Source organism: Oncorhynchus tshawytscha, unplaced genomic scaffold, assembly GCF_018296145.1.
Source record: "Oncorhynchus tshawytscha isolate Ot180627B unplaced genomic scaffold, Otsh_v2.0 Un_contig_3726_pilon_pilon, whole genome shotgun sequence".
NCBI classification, from domain to species: Eukaryota; Metazoa; Chordata; class Actinopteri; order Salmoniformes; family Salmonidae; genus Oncorhynchus; species Oncorhynchus tshawytscha.
In genome coordinates this window covers 25,198-45,000 of record NW_024608917.1, presented here as the reverse complement: position 1 = coordinate 45,000, position 19,803 = coordinate 25,198, and the positions used below count along the sequence as shown (strand labels likewise).

General features: G+C 37.2%; 1 pseudogene; it reads left to right on the top strand.

Moving 5' to 3' along the window:
• LOC121843948 overlaps positions 1-19,803 on the top strand; it is a 77,335-nt pseudogene that overhangs the window by 35,252 nt on the left and 22,280 nt on the right.

Genomic DNA, 19,803 nt, shown 5'->3' with positions numbered 1-19,803 from the left:
ATAGTCATTTACAACATTAACAATGTCTACACTGTATTTCTGAGTTTTCATTGCTTCCTTAACGCCACTGTTGACGTTGAGACTGAGGTAACGTCCCACCTGGCCAACATCCAGTGAAATTGCAGAAATAGAGATAAAATGAATCCCCTTACCTTTGATGATCTTCATATGGTTGCACTCACAAGACTCCCAGTTACTCAATAAATGTTCATTTTGTTTCGATAAAGCCCCTCTTTATATCCAAAGACCTCTGTTTTGTTCAGTAATCCACAGGCTCTAACGCAGTCACAACAGGCAGACGAAACATCCGAGAAGTATCCGTAAAGTTCGTAGAAACATGTCAAACGATGTTTATAATCGATCCTCAGGTTGTTTTTAGTCGTAATAATCAATAATATTTCAACCGGACAATATCTTTGTCCAATATAAAAGGAAAACAAGAAAGGCTCTCGGTCGTGCATGAAAAACCTCTGGGACACTGCAGTGTCCACTCATTCAGAGTGACCTTACTCCCTCATTTTTCAGAATACAAGCCTAAAACCATTTCTGAAGACTGTTGACGTCTAGTGGAAGCCATAGGAACTACAATTTGGAGTCCTAAATCAATGGAATCTGTAAAGGCAGTCAATGGAAAACTACAAATTGATTGTGTATTTCAGAGGAGATTACCAGTTAGATATTGATTGTGTATTTCAGAGGGGAGAGTACCAGTTAGATATTGATTGTGTATTTCAGAGGGAGATTACCAGTTAGATATTGATTGTGTATTGATCATGTATTTCAGAGGGAGATTACCAGTTAGATATTGATTGTGTATTTCAGGGGAACAGTACCAGTTAGATATTGATCGTGTATTGATCGTGTATTTCAGAGGGAACTGTACCAGTTAGATATTGATCGTGTATTGATCGTGTATTTCAGAGGGAGATTACCAGTTAGATATTGATCGTATTTCAGAGGGAACAGTACCAGTTAGATATTGATCGTGTATTGATCGTGTATTTCAGAGGGAGATTACCAGTTAGATATTGATCGTGTATTTCAGAGGGAGATTACCAGTTAGATATTGATTGTGTATTGATCGTGTATTTCAGAGGGGAGATTACCAGTTAGATATTGATCGTGTATTTCAGAGGGAGATTACCAGTTAGATATTGATTGTGTATTTCAGAGGGGAGAGTACCAGTTAGATATTGATCGTGTTTTTCAGAGGGAACAGTACCAGTTAGATATTGATCGTGTATTTCAGAGGGAACTGTACCAGTTAGATATTGATCGTGTTTTTCAGAGGGAGATTACTCGTAAACTGGCGTTCCCGAAGCAGCCCACCAACCCCTTCCTGGAGATGGTGAAGTTCCTGTTGGAACGCATCGCTCCTGTCCACATCGACTCCGAGGCCATCAGGTACATAAATGGTGTGTGTGTGGTTATATCTGCTCAGTGCTCTGGTCTAGCTGCTGAATAAGAGGTTATATAATGTTATATGTGATGTCTCTCTGCTCTGGTCTAGATGCTGAATAAGAGGTTATATAATGTTATATGTGATGTCTCTCTGCTCTGGTCTAGATGCTGAATAAGGGTTATATAATGTTATATGTGATGTCTCTCTGCTCTGGTCTAGATGCTGAATAAGAGGTTATATAATGTTATATGTGATGTCTCTCTGCTCTGGTCTAGATGCTGAATAAGAGGTTATATAATGTTATATGTGATGTCTCTCTGCTCAGTGCTCTGGTCTAGATGCTGAATAAGAGGTTATATAATGTTATATTTGATGTCTCTCTGCTCTGGTCTAGATGCTGAATAAGAGGTTATATAATGTTATATGTGATGTCTCTCTGCTCTGGTCTAGATGCTGAATAAGGGGTTATATAATGTTATATGTGATGTCTCTCTGCTCTGGTCTAGATGCTGAATAAGAGGTTATATAATGTTATATGTGATGTCTCTGCTCTGGTCTAGATGCTGAATAAGAGGTTATATAATGTTATATGTGATGTCTCTGCTCAGTGCTCTGGTCTAGATGCTGAATAAGAGGTTATATAATGTTATATGTGATGTCTCTCTGCTCTGGTCTAGATGCTGAATAAGAGGTTATATAATGTTATATGTGATGTCTCTCTGCTCTGGTCTAGATGCTGAATAAGAGGTTATATAATGTTATATGTGATGTCTCTCTGCTCTGGTCTAGATGCTGAATAAGAGGTTATATAATGTTATATGTGATGTCTCTCTGCTCAGTGCTCTGGTCTAGATGCTGAATAAGAGGTTATATAATGTTATATGTGATGTCTCTCTGCTCTGGTCTAGATGCTGAATAAGAGGTTATATAATGTTATATGTGATGTCTCTCTGCTCAGTGCTCTGGTCTAGATGCTGAATAAGAGGTTATATAATGTTATATGTGATGTCTCTCTGCTCTGGTCTAGATGCTGAATAAGAGGTTATATAATGTTATATGTGATGTCTCTCTGCTCTGGTCTAGATGCTGAATAAGAGGTTATATAATGTTATATGTGATGTCTCTCTGCTCTGGTCTAGATGCTGAATAAGAGGTTATATAATGTTATATGTGATGTCTCTCTGCTCTGGTCTAGATGCTGAATAAGAGGTTATATAATGTTATATGTGATGTCTCTCTGCTCAGTGCTCTGGTCTAGATGCTGAATAAGAGGTTATATAATGTTATATGTGATGTCTCTGCTCTGGTCTAGATGCTGAATAAGAGGTTATATAATGTTATATGTGATGTCTCTCTGCTCTGGTCTAGATGCTGAATAAGAGGTTATATAATGTTATATGTGATGTCTCTCTGCTCTGGTCTAGATGCTGAATAAGAGGTTATATAATGTTATATGTGATGTCTCTCTGCTCAGTGCTCTGGTCTAGATGCTGAATAAGAGGTTATATAATGTTATATGTGATGTCTCTCTGCTCTGGTCTAGATGCTGAATAAGAGGTTATATAATGTTATATGTGATGTCTCTCTGCTCTGGTCTAGATGCTGAATAAGGGGTTATATAATGTTATATGTGATGTCTCTCTGCTCAGTGCTCTGGTCTAGATGCTGAATAAGAGGTTATATAATGTTATATGTGATGTCTCTGCTCAGTGCTCTGGTCTAGATGCTGAATAAGAGGTTATATAATGTTATATGTGATGTCTCTGCTCTGGTCTAGATGCTGAATAAGAGGTTATATAATGTTATATGTGATGTCTCTCTGCTCTGGTCTAGATGCTGAATAAGAGGTTATATAATGTTATATGTGATGTCTCTCTGCTCTGGTCTAGATGCTGAATAAGAGGTTATATAGTGTTATATGTGATGTCTCTCTGCTCTGGTCTAGATGCTGAATAAGAGGTTATATAATGTTATATGTGATGTCTCTCTGCTCAGTGCTCTGGTCTAGATGCTGAATAAGAGGTTATATAATGTTATATGTGATGTCTCTCTGCTCAGTGCTCTGGTCTAGATGCTGAATAAGAGGTTATATAGTGTTATATGTGATGTCTCTCTGCTCTGGTCTAGATGCTGAATAAGAGGTTATATAATGTTATATGTGATGTCTCTCTGCTCTGGTCTAGATGCTGAATAAGAGGTTATATAATGTTATATGTGATGTCTCTCTGCTCTGGTCTAGATGCTGAATAAGAGGTTATATAATGTTATATGTGATGTCTCTGCTCTGGTCTAGATGCTGAATAAGGGGTTATATAATGTTATATGTGATGTCTCTGCTCAGTGCTCTGGTCTAGATGCTGAATAAGAGGTTATATAATGTTATATGTGATGTCTCTCTGCTCTGGTCTAGATGCTGAATAAGAGGTTATATAATGTTATATGTGATGTCTCTCTGCTCTGGTCTAGATGCTGAATAAGAGGTTATATAATGTTATATGTGATGTCTCTCTGCTCTGGTCTAGATGCTGAATAAGGGGTTATATAATGTTATATGTGATGTCTCTCTGCTCAGTGCTCTGGTCTAGATGCTGAATAAGAGGTTATATAATGTTATATGTGATGTCTCTCTGCTCAGTGCTCTGGTCTAGATGCTGAATAAGAGGTTATATAATGTTATATGTGATGTCTCTCTGCTCAGTGCTCTGGTCTAGATGCTGAATAAGGGGTTATATAATGTTATATGTGATGTCTCTCTGCTCTGGTCTAGATGCTGAATAAGAGGTCTCTGCTCTGGTCTAGATGCTGAATAAGAGGTTATATAATGTTATATGTGATGTCTCTGCTCAGTGCTCTGGTCTAGATGCTGAATAAGAGGTTATATAATGTTATATGTTATATGATGTCTCTGCTCTGGTCTAGATGCTGAATAAGAGGTTATATAATGTTATATGTGATGTCTCTCTGCTCTGGTCTAGATGCTGAATAAGGGGTTATATAATGTTATATGTGATGTCTCTCTGCTCAGTGCTCTGGTCTAGATGCTGAATAAGGGTTATATAATGTTATATGTGATGTCTCTCTGTGCTCTGGTCTAGATGCTGAATAAGAGGTTATATAATGTTATATGCTGATGTTATATAATGTTATATGTGATGTCTCTGCTCTGGTCTAGATGCTGAATAAGAGGTTATATAATGTTATATGTGATGTCTCTCTGCTCAGTGCTCTGGTCTAGATGCTGAATAAGAGGTTATATAATGTTATATGTGATGTCTCTCTGCTCAGTGCTCTGGTCTAGATGCTGAATAAGAGGTTATATAATGTTATATGTGATGTCTCTCTGCTCTGGTCTAGATGCTGAATAAGAGGTTATATAATGTTATATGTGATGTCTCTCTGCTCTGGTCTAGATGCTGAATAAGAGGTTATATAATGTTATATGTGATGTCTCTCTGCTCAGTGCTCTGGTCTAGATGCTGAATAAGAGGTTATATAATGTTATATGTGATGTCTCTCTGCTCTGGTCTAGATGCTGAATAAGAGGTTATATAATGTTATATGTGATGTCTCTGCTCTGGTCTAGATGCTGAATAAGGGGTTATATAATGTTATATGTGATGTCTCTCTGCTCAGTGCTCTGGTCTAGATGCTGAATAAGAGGTTATATAATGTTATATGTGATGTCTCTCTGCTCAGTGCTCTGGTCTAGATGCTGAATAAGAGGTTATATAATGTTATATGTGATGTCTCTGCTCTGGTCTAGATGCTGAATAAGAGGTTATATAATGTTATATGTGATGTCTCTGCTCTGGTCTAGATGCTGAATAAGAGGTTATATAATGTTATATGTGATGTCTCTCTGCTCTGGTCTAGATGCTGAATAAGAGGTTATATAATGTTATATGTGATGTCTCTCTGCTCTGGTCTAGATGCTGAATAAGAGGTTATATAGTGTTATATGTGATGTCTCTCTGCTCTGGTCTAGATGCTGAATAAGAGGTTATATAATGTTATATGTGATGTCTCTCTGCTCAGTGCTCTGGTCTAGATGCTGAATAAGAGGTTATATAATGTTATATGTGATGTCTCTCTGCTCAGTGCTCTGGTCTAGATGCTGAATAAGAGGTTATATAGTGTTATATGTGATGTCTCTCTGCTCTGGTCTAGATGCTGAATAAGAGGTTATATAATGTTATATGTGATGTCTCTCTGCTCTGGTCTAGATGCTGAATAAGAGGTTATATAATGTTATATGTGATGTCTCTGCTCTGGTCTAGATGCTGAATAAGGGGTTATATAATGTTATATGTGATGTCTCTCTGCTCAGTGCTCTGGTCTAGATGCTGAATAAGAGGTTATATAATGTTATATGTGATGTCTCTCTGCTCTGGTCTAGATGCTGAATAAGAGGTTATATAATGTTATATGTGATGTCTCTCTGCTCTGGTCTAGATGCTGAATAAGAGGTTATATAATGTTATATGTGATGTCTCTCTGCTCTGGTCTAGATGCTGAATAAGGGGTTATATAATGTTATATGTGATGTCTCTCTGCTCAGTGCTCTGGTCTAGATGCTGAATAAGAGGTTATATAATGTTATATGTGATGTCTCTCTGCTCAGTGCTCTGGTCTAGATGCTGAATAAGAGGTTATATAATGTTATATGTGATGTCTCTCTGCTCAGTGCTCTGGTCTAGATGCTGAATAAGGGGTTATATAATGTTATATGTGATGTCTCTCTGCTCAGTGCTCTGGTCTAGATGCTGAATAAGAGGTTATATAATGTTATATGTGATGTCTCTGCTCTGGTCTAGATGCTGAATAAGAGGTTATATAATGTTATATGTGATGTCTCTCTGCTCTGGTCTAGATGCTGAATAAGGGGTTATATAATGTTATATGTGATGTCTCTCTGCTCAGTGCTCTGGTCTAGATGCTGAATAAGAGGTTATATAATGTTATATGTGATGTCTCTGCTCTGGTCTAGATGCTGAATAAGGGGTTATATAATGTTATATGTGATGTCTCTCTGCTCTGGTCTAGATGCTGAATAAGGGGTTATATAATGTTATATGTGATGTCTCTCTGCTCAGTGCTCTGGTCTAGATGCTGAATAAGGGGTTATATAATGTTATATGTGATGTCTCTCTGCTCAGTGCTCTGGTCTAGATGCTGAATAAGAGGTTATATAATGTTATATGTGATGTCTCTGCTCTGGTCTAGATGCTGAATAAGAGGTTATATAATGTTATATGTGATGTCTCTCTGCTCTGGTCTAGATGCTGAATAAGAGGTTATATAATGTTATATGTGATGTCTCTCTGCTCAGTGCTCTGGTCTAGATGCTGAATAAGAGGTTATATAATGTTATATGTGATGTCTCTCTGCTCAGTGCTCTGGTCTAGATGCTGAATAAGAGGTTATATAATGTTATATGTGATGTCTCTCTGCTCTGGTCTAGATGCTGAATAAGAGGTTATATAATGTTATATGTGATGTCTCTCTGCTCTGGTCTAGATGCTGAATAAGAGGTTATATAATGTTATATGTGATGTCTCTGCTCAGTGCTCTGGTCTAGATGCTGAATAAGGGGTTATATAATGTTATATGTGATGTCTCTCTGCTCAGTGCTCTGGTCTAGATGCTGAATAAGAGGTTATATAATGTTATATGTGATGTCTCTCTGCTCTGGTCTAGATGCTGAATAAGAGGTTATATAATGTTATATGTGATGTCTCTCTGCTCAGTGCTCTGGTCTAGATGCTGAATAAGAGGTTATATAATGTTATATGTGATGTCTCTCTGCTCAGTGCTCTGGTCTAGATGCTGAATAAGGGTTATATAATGTTATATGTGATGTCTCTCTGCTCAGTACTCTGGTCTAGATGCTGAATAAGAGGTTATATAATGTTATATGTGATGTCTCTCTGCTCTGGTCTAGATGCTGAATAAGAGGTTATATAATGTTATATGTGATGTCTCTCTGCTCAGTGCTCTGGTCTAGATGCTGAATAAGAGGTTATATAATGTTATATGTGATGTCTCTCTGCTCTGGTCTAGATGCTGAATAAGAGGTTATATAATGTTATATGTGATGTCTCTCTGCTCAGTGCTCTGGTCTAGATGCTGAATAAGAGGTTATATAATGTTATATGTGATGTCTCTCTGCTCAGTGCTCTGGTCTAGATGCTGAATAAGAGGTTATATAATGTTATATGTGATGTCTCTCTGCTCTGGTCTAGATGCTGAATAAGAGGTTATATAATGTTATATGTGATGTCTCTCTGCTCAGTGCTCTGGTCTAGATGCTGAATAAGAGGTTATATAATGTTATATGTGATGTCTCTCTGCTCTGGTCTAGATGCTGAATAAGAGGTTATATAATGTTATATGTGATGTCTCTCTGCTCTGGTCTAGATGCTGAATAAGAGGTTATATAATGTTATATGTGATGTCTCTCTGCTCAGTGCTCTGGTCTAGATGCTGAATAAGAGGTTATATAATGTTATATGTGATGTCTCTCTGCTCTGGTCTAGATGCTGAATAAGAGGTTATATAATGTTATATGTGATGTCTCTCTGCTCTGGTCTAGATGCTGAATAAGAGGTTATATAATGTTATATGTGATGTCTCTCTGCTCTGGTCTAGATGCTGAATAAGAGGTTATATAATGTTATATGTGATGTCTCTCTGCTCAGTGCTCTGGTCTAGATGCTGAATAAGAGGTTATATAATGTTATATGTGATGTCTCTCTGCTCTGGTCTAGATGCTGAATAAGAGGTTATATAATGTTATATGTGATGTCTCTGCTCTGGTCTAGATGCTGAATAAGGGGTTATATAATGTTATATGTGATGTCTCTCTGCTCAGTGCTCTGGTCTAGATGCTGAATAAGAGGTTATATAATGTTATATGTGATGTCTCTCTGCTCTGGTCTAGATGCTGAATAAGAGGTTATATAATGTTATATGTGATGTCTCTGCTCTGGTCTAGATGCTGAATAAGAGGTTATATAATGTTATATGTGATGTCTCTCTCTCAGTGGTCTAGATGCTGAATAAGAGGTTATATAATGTTATATGTGATGTCTCTCTGCTCTGGTCTAGATGCTGAATAAGAGGTTATATAATGTTATATGTGATGTCTCTCTGCTCTGGTCTAGATGCTGAATAAGAGGTTATATAGTGTTATATGTGATGTCTCTCTGCTCTGGTCTAGATGCTGAATAAGAGGTTATATAATGTTATATGTGATGTCTCTCTGCTCAGTGCTCTGGTCTAGATGCTGAATAAGAGGTTATATAATGTTATATGTGATGTCTCTCTGCTCAGTGCTCTGGTCTAGATGCTGAATAAGAGGTTATAGTGTTATATGTGATGTCTCTCTGCTCTGGTCTAGATGCTGAATAAGAGGTTATATAATGTTATATGTGATGTCTCTCTGCTCTGGTCTAGATGCTGAATAAGAGGTTATATAATGTTATATGTGATGTCTCTCTGCTCTGGTCTAGATGCTGAATAAGAGGTTATATAATGTTATATGTGATGTCTCTGCTCTGGTCTAGATGCTGAATAAGGGGTTATATGTGATGTCTCTCTGCTCAGTGCTCTGGTCTAGATGCTGAATAAGAGGTTATATAATGTTATATGTGATGTCTCTCTGCTCTGGTCTAGATGCTGAATAAGAGGTTATATAATGTTATATGTGATGTCTCTCTGCTCTGGTCTAGATGCTGAATAAGAGGTTATATAATGTTATATGTGATGTCTCTCTGCTCTGGTCTAGATGCTGAATAAGGGTTATATAATGTTATATGTGATGTCTCTCTGCTCAGTGCTCTGGTCTAGATGCTGAATAAGAGGTTATATAATGTTATATGTGATGTCTCTCTGCTCAGTGCTCTGGTCTAGATGCTGAATAAGAGGTTATATAATGTTATATGTGATGTCTCTCTGCTCAGTGCTCTGGTCTAGATGCTGAATAAGGGGTTATATAATGTTATATGTGATGTCTCTCTGCTCAGTGCTCTGGTCTAGATGCTGAATAAGAGGTTATATAATGTTATATGTGATGTCTCTGCTCTGGTCTAGATGCTGAATAAGAGGTTATATAATGTTATATGTGATGTCTCTCTGCTCTGGTCTAGATGCTGAATAAGGGGTTATATAATGTTATATGTGATGTCTCTCTGCTCAGTGCTCTGGTCTAGATGCTGAATAAGAGGTTATATAATGTTATATGTGATGTCTCTGCTCTGGTCTAGATGCTGAATAAGGGGTTATATAATGTTATATGTGATGTCTCTCTGCTCTGGTCTAGATGCTGAATAAGGGGTTATATAATGTTATATGTGATGTCTCTCTGCTCAGTGCTCTGGTCTAGATGCTGAATAAGGGGTTATATAATGTTATATGTGATGTCTCTCTGCTCAGTGCTCTGGTCTAGATGCTGAATAAGAGGTTATATAATGTTATATGTGATGTCTCTGCTCTGGTCTAGATGCTGAATAAGAGGTTATATAATGTTATATGTGATGTCTCTCTGCTCTGGTCTAGATGCTGAATAAGAGGTTATATAATGTTATATGTGATGTCTCTCTGCTCAGTGCTCTGGTCTAGATGCTGAATAAGAGGTTATATAATGTTATATGTGATGTCTCTCTGCTCAGTGCTCTGGTCTAGATGCTGAATAAGAGGTTATATAATGTTATATGTGATGTCTCTCTGCTCTGGTCTAGATGCTGAATAAGAGGTTATATAATGTTATATGTGATGTCTCTCTGCTCAGTGCTCTGGTCTAGATGCTGAATAAGGGTTATATAATGTTATATGTGATGTCTCTCTGCTCAGTGCTCTGGTCTAGATGCTGAATAAGAGGTTATATAATGTTATATGTGATGTCTCTCTGCTCTGGTCTAGATGCTGAATAAGAGGTTATATAATGTTATATGTGATGTCTCTCTGCTCAGTGCTCTGGTCTAGATGCTGAATAAGAGGTTATATAATGTTATATGTGATGTCTCTCTGCTCAGTGCTCTGGTCTAGATGCTGAATAAGGGTTATATAATGTTATATGTGATGTCTCTCTGCTCAGTGCTCTGGTCTAGATGCTGAATAAGAGGTTATATAATGTTATATGTGATGTCTCTCTGCTGCTCTGGTCTAGATGCTGAATAAGAGGTTATATAATGTTATATGTGATGTCTCTCTGTGCTCTGGTCTAGATGCTGAATAAGAGGTTATATAATGTTATATGTGATGTCTCTCTGCTCTGGTCTAGTGCTCTGGTGCTCTGGTCTAGATGCTGAATAAGAGGTTATATAATGTTATATGTGATGTCTCTCTGCTCAGTGCTCTGGTCTAGATGCTGAATAAGAGGTTATATAATGTTATATGTGATGTCTCTCTGCTCAATAAGAGGTTATATAATGTTATATGTGATGTCTCTCTGCTCAGTCTAGATGCTGAATAAGAGGTTATATAATGTTATATGTGATGTCTCTCTGCTCTGGTCTAGATGCTGAATAAGAGGTTATATAATGTTATATGTGATGTCTCTCTGCTCTGGTCTAGATGCTGAATAAGAGGTTATATAATGTTATATGTGATGTCTCTCTGCTCAGTGCTCTGGTCTAGATGCTGAATAAGAGGTTATATAATGTTATATGTGATGTCTCTCTGCTCTGGTCTAGATGCTGAATAAGAGGTTATATAATGTTATATGTGATGTCTCTCTGCTCTGGTCTAGATGCTGAATAAGAGGTTATATAATGTTATATGTGATGTCTCTCTGCTCTGGTCTAGATGCTGAATAAGAGGTTATATAATGTTATATGTGATGTCTCTCTGCTCAGTGCTCTGGTCTAGATGCTGAATAAGAGGTTATATAATGTTATATGTGATGTCTCTGCTCTGGTCTAGATGCTGAATAAGAGGTTATATAATGTTATATGTGATGTCTCTCTGCTCTGGTCTAGATGCTGAATAAGAGGGTTATATAATGTTATATGTGATGTCTCTCTGCTCAGTGCTCTGGTCTAGATGCTGAATAAGAGGTTATATAATGTTATATGTGATGTCTCTCTGCTCAGTGCTCTGGTCTAGATGCTGAATAAGAGGTTATATAATGTTATATGTGATGTCTCTCTGCTCTGGTCTAGATGCTGAATAAGAGGTTATATAATGTTATATGTGATGTCTCTGCTCTGGTCTAGATGCTGAATAAGAGGTTATATAGTGTTATATGTGATGTCTCTGCTCTGGTCTAGATGCTGAATAAGAGGTTATATAATGTTATATGTGATGTCTCTCTGCTCAGTGCTCTGGTCTAGATGCTGAATAAGAGGTTATATAATGTTATATGTGATGTCTCTCTGCTCAGTGCTCTGGTCTAGATGCTGAATAAGAGGTTATATAGTGTTATATGTGATGTCTCTCTGCTCTGGTCTAGATGCTGAATAAGAGGTTATATAATGTTATATGTGATGTCTCTCTGCTCTGGTCTAGATGCTGAATAAGAGGTTATATAATGTTATATGTGATGTCTCTCTGCTCTGGTCTAGATGCTGAATAAGAGGTTATATAATGTTATATGTGATGTCTCTGCTCTGGTCTAGATGCTGAATAAGGGGTTATATAATGTTATATGTGATGTCTCTGCTCAGTGCTCTGGTCTAGATGCTGAATAAGAGGTTATATAATGTTATATGTGATGTCTCTCTGCTCTGGTCTCTGAATAGTCTATAATGTTATATGTGATGTCTCTCTGCTCTGGTCTAGATGCTGAATAAGAGGTTATATAATGTTATATGTGATGTCTCTCTGCTCTGGTCTAGATGCTGAATAAGGGGTTATATAATGTTATATGTGATGTCTCTCTGCTCAGTGCTCTGGTCTAGATGCTGAATAAGAGGTTATATAATGTTATATGTGATGTCTCTCTGCTCAGTGCTCTGGTCTAGATGCTGAATAAGAGGTTATATAATGTTATATGTGATGTCTCTCTGCTCAGTGCTCTGGTCTAGATGCTGAATAAGGGGTTATATAATGTTATATGTGATGTCTCTCTGCTCAGTGCTCTGGTCTAGATGCTGAATAAGAGGTTATATAATGTTATATGTGATGTCTCTGCTCTGGTCTAGATGCTGAATAAGAGGTTATATAATGTTATATGTGATGTCTCTCTGCTCTGGTCTAGATGCTGAATAAGGGGTTATATAATGTTATATGTGATGTCTCTCTGCTCAGTGCTCTGGTCTAGATGCTGAATAAGAGGTTATATAATGTTATATGTGATGTCTCTGCTCTGGTCTAGATGCTGAATAAGGGTTATATAATGTTATATGTGATGTCTCTCTGCTCTGGTCTAGATGCTGAATAAGGGGTTATATAATGTTATATGTGATGTCTCTCTGCTCAGTGCTCTGGTCTAGATGCTGAATAAGGGGGTTATATAATGTTATATGTGATGTCTCTCTGCTCAGTGCTCTGGTCTAGATGCTGAATAAGAGGTTATATAATGTTATATGTGATGTCTCTGCTCTGGTCTAGATGCTGAATAAGAGGTTATATAATGTTATATGTGATGTCTCTCTGCTCTGGTCTAGATGCTGAATAAGAGGTTATATAATGTTATATGTGATGTCTCTCTGCTCAGTGCTCTGGTCTAGATGCTGAATAAGAGGTTATATAATGTTATATGTGATGTCTCTCTGCTCAGTGCTCTGGTCTAGATGCTGAATAAGAGGTTATATAATGTTATATGTGATGTCTCTCTGCTCTGGTCTAGATGCTGAATAAGAGGTTATATAATGTTATATGTGATGTCTCTCTGCTCTGGTCTAGATGCTGAATAAGAGGTTATATAATGTTATATGTGATGTCTCTCTGCTCAGTGCTCTGGTCTAGATGCTGAATAAGGGGTTATATAATGTTATATGTGATGTCTCTCTGCTCAGTGCTCTGGTCTAGATGCTGAATAAGAGGTTATATAATGTTATATGTGATGTCTCTCTGCTCTGGTCTAGATGCTGAATAAGAGGTTATATAATGTTATATGTGATGTCTCTCTGCTCAGTGCTCTGGTCTAGATGCTGAATAAGAGGTTATATAATGTTATATGTGATGTCTCTCTGCTCAGTGCTCTGGTCTAGATGCTGAATAAGGGTTATATAATGTTATATGTGATGTCTCTCTGCTCAGTGCTCTGGTCTAGATGCTGAATAAGAGGTTATATAATGTTATATGTGATGTCTCTCTGCTCTGGTCTAGATGCTGAATAAGAGGTTATATAATGTTATATGTGATGTCTCTCTGCTCAGTGCTCTGGTCTAGATGCTGAATAAGAGGTTATATAATGTTATATGTGATGTCTCTCTGCTCTGGTCTAGATGCTGAATAAGAGGTTATATAATGTTATATGTGATGTCTCTCTGCTCAGTGCTCTGGTCTAGATGCTGAATAAGAGGTTATATAATGTTATATGTGATGTCTCTCTGCTCAGTGCTCTGGTCTAGATGCTGAATAAGAGGTTATATAATGTTATATGTGATGTCTCTCTGCTCTGGTCTAGATGCTGAATAAGAGGTTATATAATGTTATATGTGATGTCTCTCTGCTCAGTGCTCTGGTCTAGATGCTGAATAAGAGGTTATATAATGTTATATGTGATGTCTCTCTGCTCTGGTCTAGATGCTGAATAAGAGGTTATATAATGTTATATGTGATGTCTCTCTGCTCTGGTCTAGATGCTGAATAAGAGGTTATATAATGTTATATGTGATGTCTCTCTGCTCAGTGCTCTGGTCTAGATGCTGAATAAGAGGTTATATAATGTTATATGTGATGTCTCTCTCTGCTAGATGCTGAATAAGAGGTTATATAATGTTATATGTGATGTCTCTCTGCTCTGGTCTAGATGCTGAATAAGAGGTTATATAATGTTATATGTGATGTCTCTCTGCTCTGCTGAATAAGAGGTTATATAATGTTATATGTGATGTCTCTCTGTCTAGATGCTGAATAAGAGGTTATATAATGTTATATGTGATGTCTCTCTGTGCTCTGGTCTAGATGCTGAATAAGAGGTTATATAATGTTATATGTGATGTCTCTCTGCTCTGCTCTGGTCTAGATGCTGATGGTCTAGATGCTGAATAAGAGGTTATATAATGTTATATGTGATGTCTCTCTGCTCAGTGCTCTGGTCTAGATGCTGAATAAGAGGTTATATAATGTTATATGTGATGTCTCTCTGCTCTGGTCTAGATGCTGAATAAGGGTTATATAATGTTATATGTGATGTCTCTCTGCTCTGGTCTAGATGCTGAATAAGAGGTTATATAATGTTATATGTGATGTCTCTCTGCTCTGGTCTAGATGCTGAATAAGAGGTTATATAATGTTATATGTGATGTCTCTCTGCTCTGCTCTGGTCTAGATGCTGAATAAGAGGTTATATAATGTTATATGTGATGTCTCTCTGCTCAGTGCTCTGGTCTAGATGCTGAATAAGAGGTTATATAATGTTATATGTGATGTCTCTCTGCTCTGGTCTAGATGCTGAATAAGAGGTTATATAATGTTATATGTGATGTCTCTCTGCTCAGTGCTCTGGTCTAGATGCTGAATAAGAGGTTATATAATGTTATATGTGATGTCTCTCTGCTCTGGTCTAGATGCTGAATAAGAGGTTATATAATGTTATATGTGATGTCTCTCTGCTCAGTGCTCTGGTCTAGATGCTGAATAAGAGGTTATATAATGTTATATGTGATGTCTCTCTGCTCTGGTCTAGATGCTGAATAAGAGGTTATATAATGTTATATGTGATGTCTCTCTGCTCTGGTCTAGATGCTGAATAAGAGGTTATATAATGTTATATGTGATGTCTCTCTGCTCAGTGCTCTGGTCTAGATGCTGAATAAGAGGTTATATAATGTTATATGTGATGTCTCTCTGCTCTGGTCTAGATGCTGAATAAGAGGTTATATAATGTTATATGTGATGTCTCTCTGCTCTGGTCTAGATGCTGAATAAGAGGTTATATAATGTTATATGTGATGTCTCTCTGCTCTGGTCTAGATGCTGAATAAGAGGTTATATAATGTTATATGTGATGTCTCTCTGCTCTGGTCTAGATGCTGAATAAGAGGTTATATAATGTTATATGTGATGTCTCTCTGCTCTGGTCTAGATGCTGATTAAGGGGTTATATAATGTTATATGTGATGTCTCTCTGCTCTGGTCTAGATGCTGAATAAGGGTTATATAATGTTATATGTGATGTCTCTCTGCTCTGGTCTAGATGCTGAATAAGAGGTTATATAATGTTATATGTGATGTCTCTCTGCTCTGGTCTAGATGCTGAATAAGGGTTATATAATGTTATATGTGATGTCTCTCTGCTCAGTGCTCTGGTCTAGATGCTGAATAAGAGGTTATATAATGTTATATGTGATGTCTCTCTGCTCTGGTCTAGATGCTGAATAAGAGGTTATATAATGTTATATTGATGTCTCTCTGCTCTGGTCTAGATGCTGAATAAGAGGTTATATAATGTTATATGTGATGTCTCTCTGCTCTGGTCTAGATGCTGAATAAGAGGTTATATAATGTTATATGTGATGTCTCTCTGCTCTGGTCTAGATGCTGAATAAGAGGTTATATAATGTTATATGTGATGTCTCTCTGCTCTGGTCTAGATGCTGATTAAGAGGTTATATAATGTTATATGTGATGTCTCTCTGCTCAGTGCTCTGGTCTAGATGCTGAATAAGAGGTTATATAATGTTATATGTGATGTCTCTGCTCTGGTCTAGATGCTGAATAAGGGGTTATATAATGTTATATGTGATGTCTCTCTGCTCAGTGCTCTGGTCTAGATGCTGAATAAGAGGTTATATAATGTTATATGTGATGTCTCTCTGCTCAGTGCTCTGGTCTAGATGCTGAATAAGAGGTTATATAATGTTATATGTGATGTCTCTCTGCTCTGGTCTAGATGCTGAATAAGAGGTTATATAATGTTATATGTGATGTCTCTCTGCTCTGGTCTAGATGCTGAATAAGGGGTTATATAATGTTATATGTGATGTCTCTCTGCTCAGTGCTCTGGTCTAGATGCTGAATAAGGGGTTATATAATGTTATATGTGATGTCTCTCTGCTCAGTGCTCTGGTCTAGATGCTGAATAAGAGGTTATATAATGTTATATGTGATGTCTCTCTGCTCTGGTCTAGATGCTGAATAAGAGGTTATATAATGTTATATGTGATGTCTCTCTGCTCAGTGCTCTGGTCTAGATGCTGAATAAGGGGTTATATAATGTTATATGTGATGTCTCTCTGCTCAGTGCTCTGGTCTAGATGCTGAATAAGGGGTTATATAATGTTATATGTGATGTCTCTCTGCTCAGTGCTCTGGTCTAGATGCTGAATAAGAGGTTATATAATGTTATATGTGATGTCTCTCTGCTCAGTGCTCTGGTCTAGATGCTGAATAAGAGGTTATATAATGTTATATGTGATGTCTCTCTGCTCTGGTCTAGATGCTGAATAAGAGGTTATATAATGTTATATGTGATGTCTCTCTGCTCTGCTCTGGTCTAGATGCTGAATAAGAGGTTATATAATGTTATATGTGATGTCTCTCTGCTCTGGTCTAGATGCTGAATAAGAGGTTATATAATGTTATATGTGATGTCTCTCTGCTCAGTGCTCTGGTCTAGATGCTGAATAAGAGGTTATATAATGTTATATGTGATGTCTCTCTGCTCAGTGCTCTGGTCTAGATGCTGAATAAGAGGTTATATAATGTTATATGTGATGTCTCTCTGCTCTGGTCTAGATGCTGAATAAGAGGTTATATAATGTTATATGTGATGTCTCTCTGCTCAGTGCTCTGGTCTAGATGCTGAATAAGAGGTTATATAATGTTATATGTGATGTCTCTCTGCTCTGGTCTAGATGCTGAATAAGAGGTTATATAATGTTATATGTGATGTCTCCTCTGCTCAGTGCTCTGGTCTAGATGCTGAATAAGAGGTTATATAATGTTATATGTGATGTCTCTCTGCTCTGGTCTAGATGCTGAATAAGAGGTTATATAATGTTATATGTGATGTCTCTCTGCTCTGGTCTAGATGCTGAATAAGAGGTTATATAATGTTATATGTGATGTCTCTCTGCTCTGGTCTAGATGCTGAATAAGAGGTTATATAATGTTATATGTGATGTCTCTCTGCTCTGGTCTAGATGCTGAATAAGAGGTTATATAATGTTATATGTGATGTCTCTCTGCTCTGGTCTAGATGCTGAATAAGAGGTTATATAATGTTATATGTGATGTCTCTCTGCTCTGGTCTAGATGCTGAATAAGAGGTTATATAATGTTATATGTGATGTCTCTCTGCTCAGTGCTCTGGTCTAGATGCTGAATAAGAGGTTATATAATGTTATATGTGATGTCTCTCTGCTCTGGTCTAGATGCTGAATAAGAGGTTATATAATGTTATATGTGATGTCTCTCTGCTCTGGTCTAGATGCTGAATAAGAGGTTATATAATGTTATATGTGATGTCTCTCTGCTCAGTGCTCTGGTCTAGATGCTGAATAAGAGGTTATATAATGTTATATGTGATGTCTCTCTGCTCTGGTCTAGATGCTGAATAAGAGGTTATATAATGTTATATGTGATGTCTCTCTGCTCTGGTCTAGATGCTGAATAAGAGGTTATATAATGTTATATGTGATGTCTCTCTGCTCAGTGCTCTGGTCTAGATGCTGAATAAGAGGTTATATAATGTTATATGTGATGTCTCTGCTCTGGTCTAGATGCTGAATAAGAGGTTATATAATGTTATATGTGATGTCTCTCTGCTCAGTGCTCTGGTCTAGATGCTGAATAAGAGGTTATATAATGTTATATGTGATGTCTCTCTGCTCTGGTCTAGATGCTGAATAAGAGGTTATATAATGTTATATGTGATGTCTCTCTGCTCAGTGCTCTGGTCTAGATGCTGAATAAGAGGTTATATAATGTTATATGTGATGTCTCTCTGCTCAGTGCTCTGGTCTAGATGCTGAATAAGAGGTTATATAATGTTATATGTGATGTCTCTCTGCTCAGTGCTCTGGTCTAGATGCTGAATAAGAGGTTATATAATGTTATATGTGATGTCTCTCTGCTCAGTGCTCTGGTCTAGATGCTGAATAAGAGGTTATATAATGTTATATGTGATGTCTCTCTGCTCAGTGCTCTGGTCTAGATGCTGAATAAGAGGTTATATAATGTTATATGTGATGTCTGGGCTGCTCTGGTCTGGATGCTGAATAAGAGGTTATATAATGTTATATGTGATGTCTCTCTGCTCTGGTCTAGATGCTGAATAAGAGGTTATATAATGTTATATGTGATGTCTCTCTGCTCTGCTCTGGTCTAGATGCTGAGGTTATATGAGAGAGATGCTGAATAAGGAGGTTATATAATGTTATATGTGATGTCTGGAACTACTGCTCTGGTCTAGATGCTGAATAAGAGGTTATATAATGTTATATGTGATGTCTCTCTGCTCTGGTCTAGATGCTGAATAAGAGGTTATATAATGTTATATGTGATGTCTCTCTGCTCTGGTCTAGATGCTGAATAAGAGGTTATATAATGTTATATGTGATGAGATCTCTCTGCTCTGGTCTAGATGCTGAATAAGAGGTTATATAATGGATATGTGATGTCTCTACTGAAGGTCTGGTCTAGATGCTGAATAAGAGGTTATATAATGTTATATGTGATGTCTCTCTGCTCTGGTCTAGATGCTGAATAAGAGAGATATATGAGAGAGAGAGAGATATAATGTTATATGTGATGAGAGAGAGAGATCTGCTCTATATGGTCTAGATGCTGAATAAGAGGTTATATAATGTTATATGTGATGTCTATATGAGAGAGAGCTCTGGTCTAGATGCTGAATAAGAGGTTATATAATGTTATATGTGATGTCTCTCTGCTCTGGTCTAGATGCTGAATAAGAGAGTTATATAATGTTATATGTGATGAGAGAGAGAGAGATGAGAGAATAAGAGATATATAAGAGATATGTGATGTCTCTCTGCTCTGGAGATGAGAGAATAAGAGGTTATATGAGATGTTATATGTGATGTCTCTCTGATAATATGAGATATAGAGAGAGAGAGAGAGGGAGATGGATGAGAGAGAGAGAGAGAGAGAGATATGAGAGAGAGAGATATATATGAGAGAGAGAGAGAGAGAGATATATGAGAGAGAGAGATATATGAGAGAGATGAGAGAGAGAGAGAGAGAGAGAGAGAGAGAGATGAGAGAGAGATATATGAGAGAGAGAGAGAGATATGAGAGGAGGATGGAGAGAGAGATATATGAGAGAG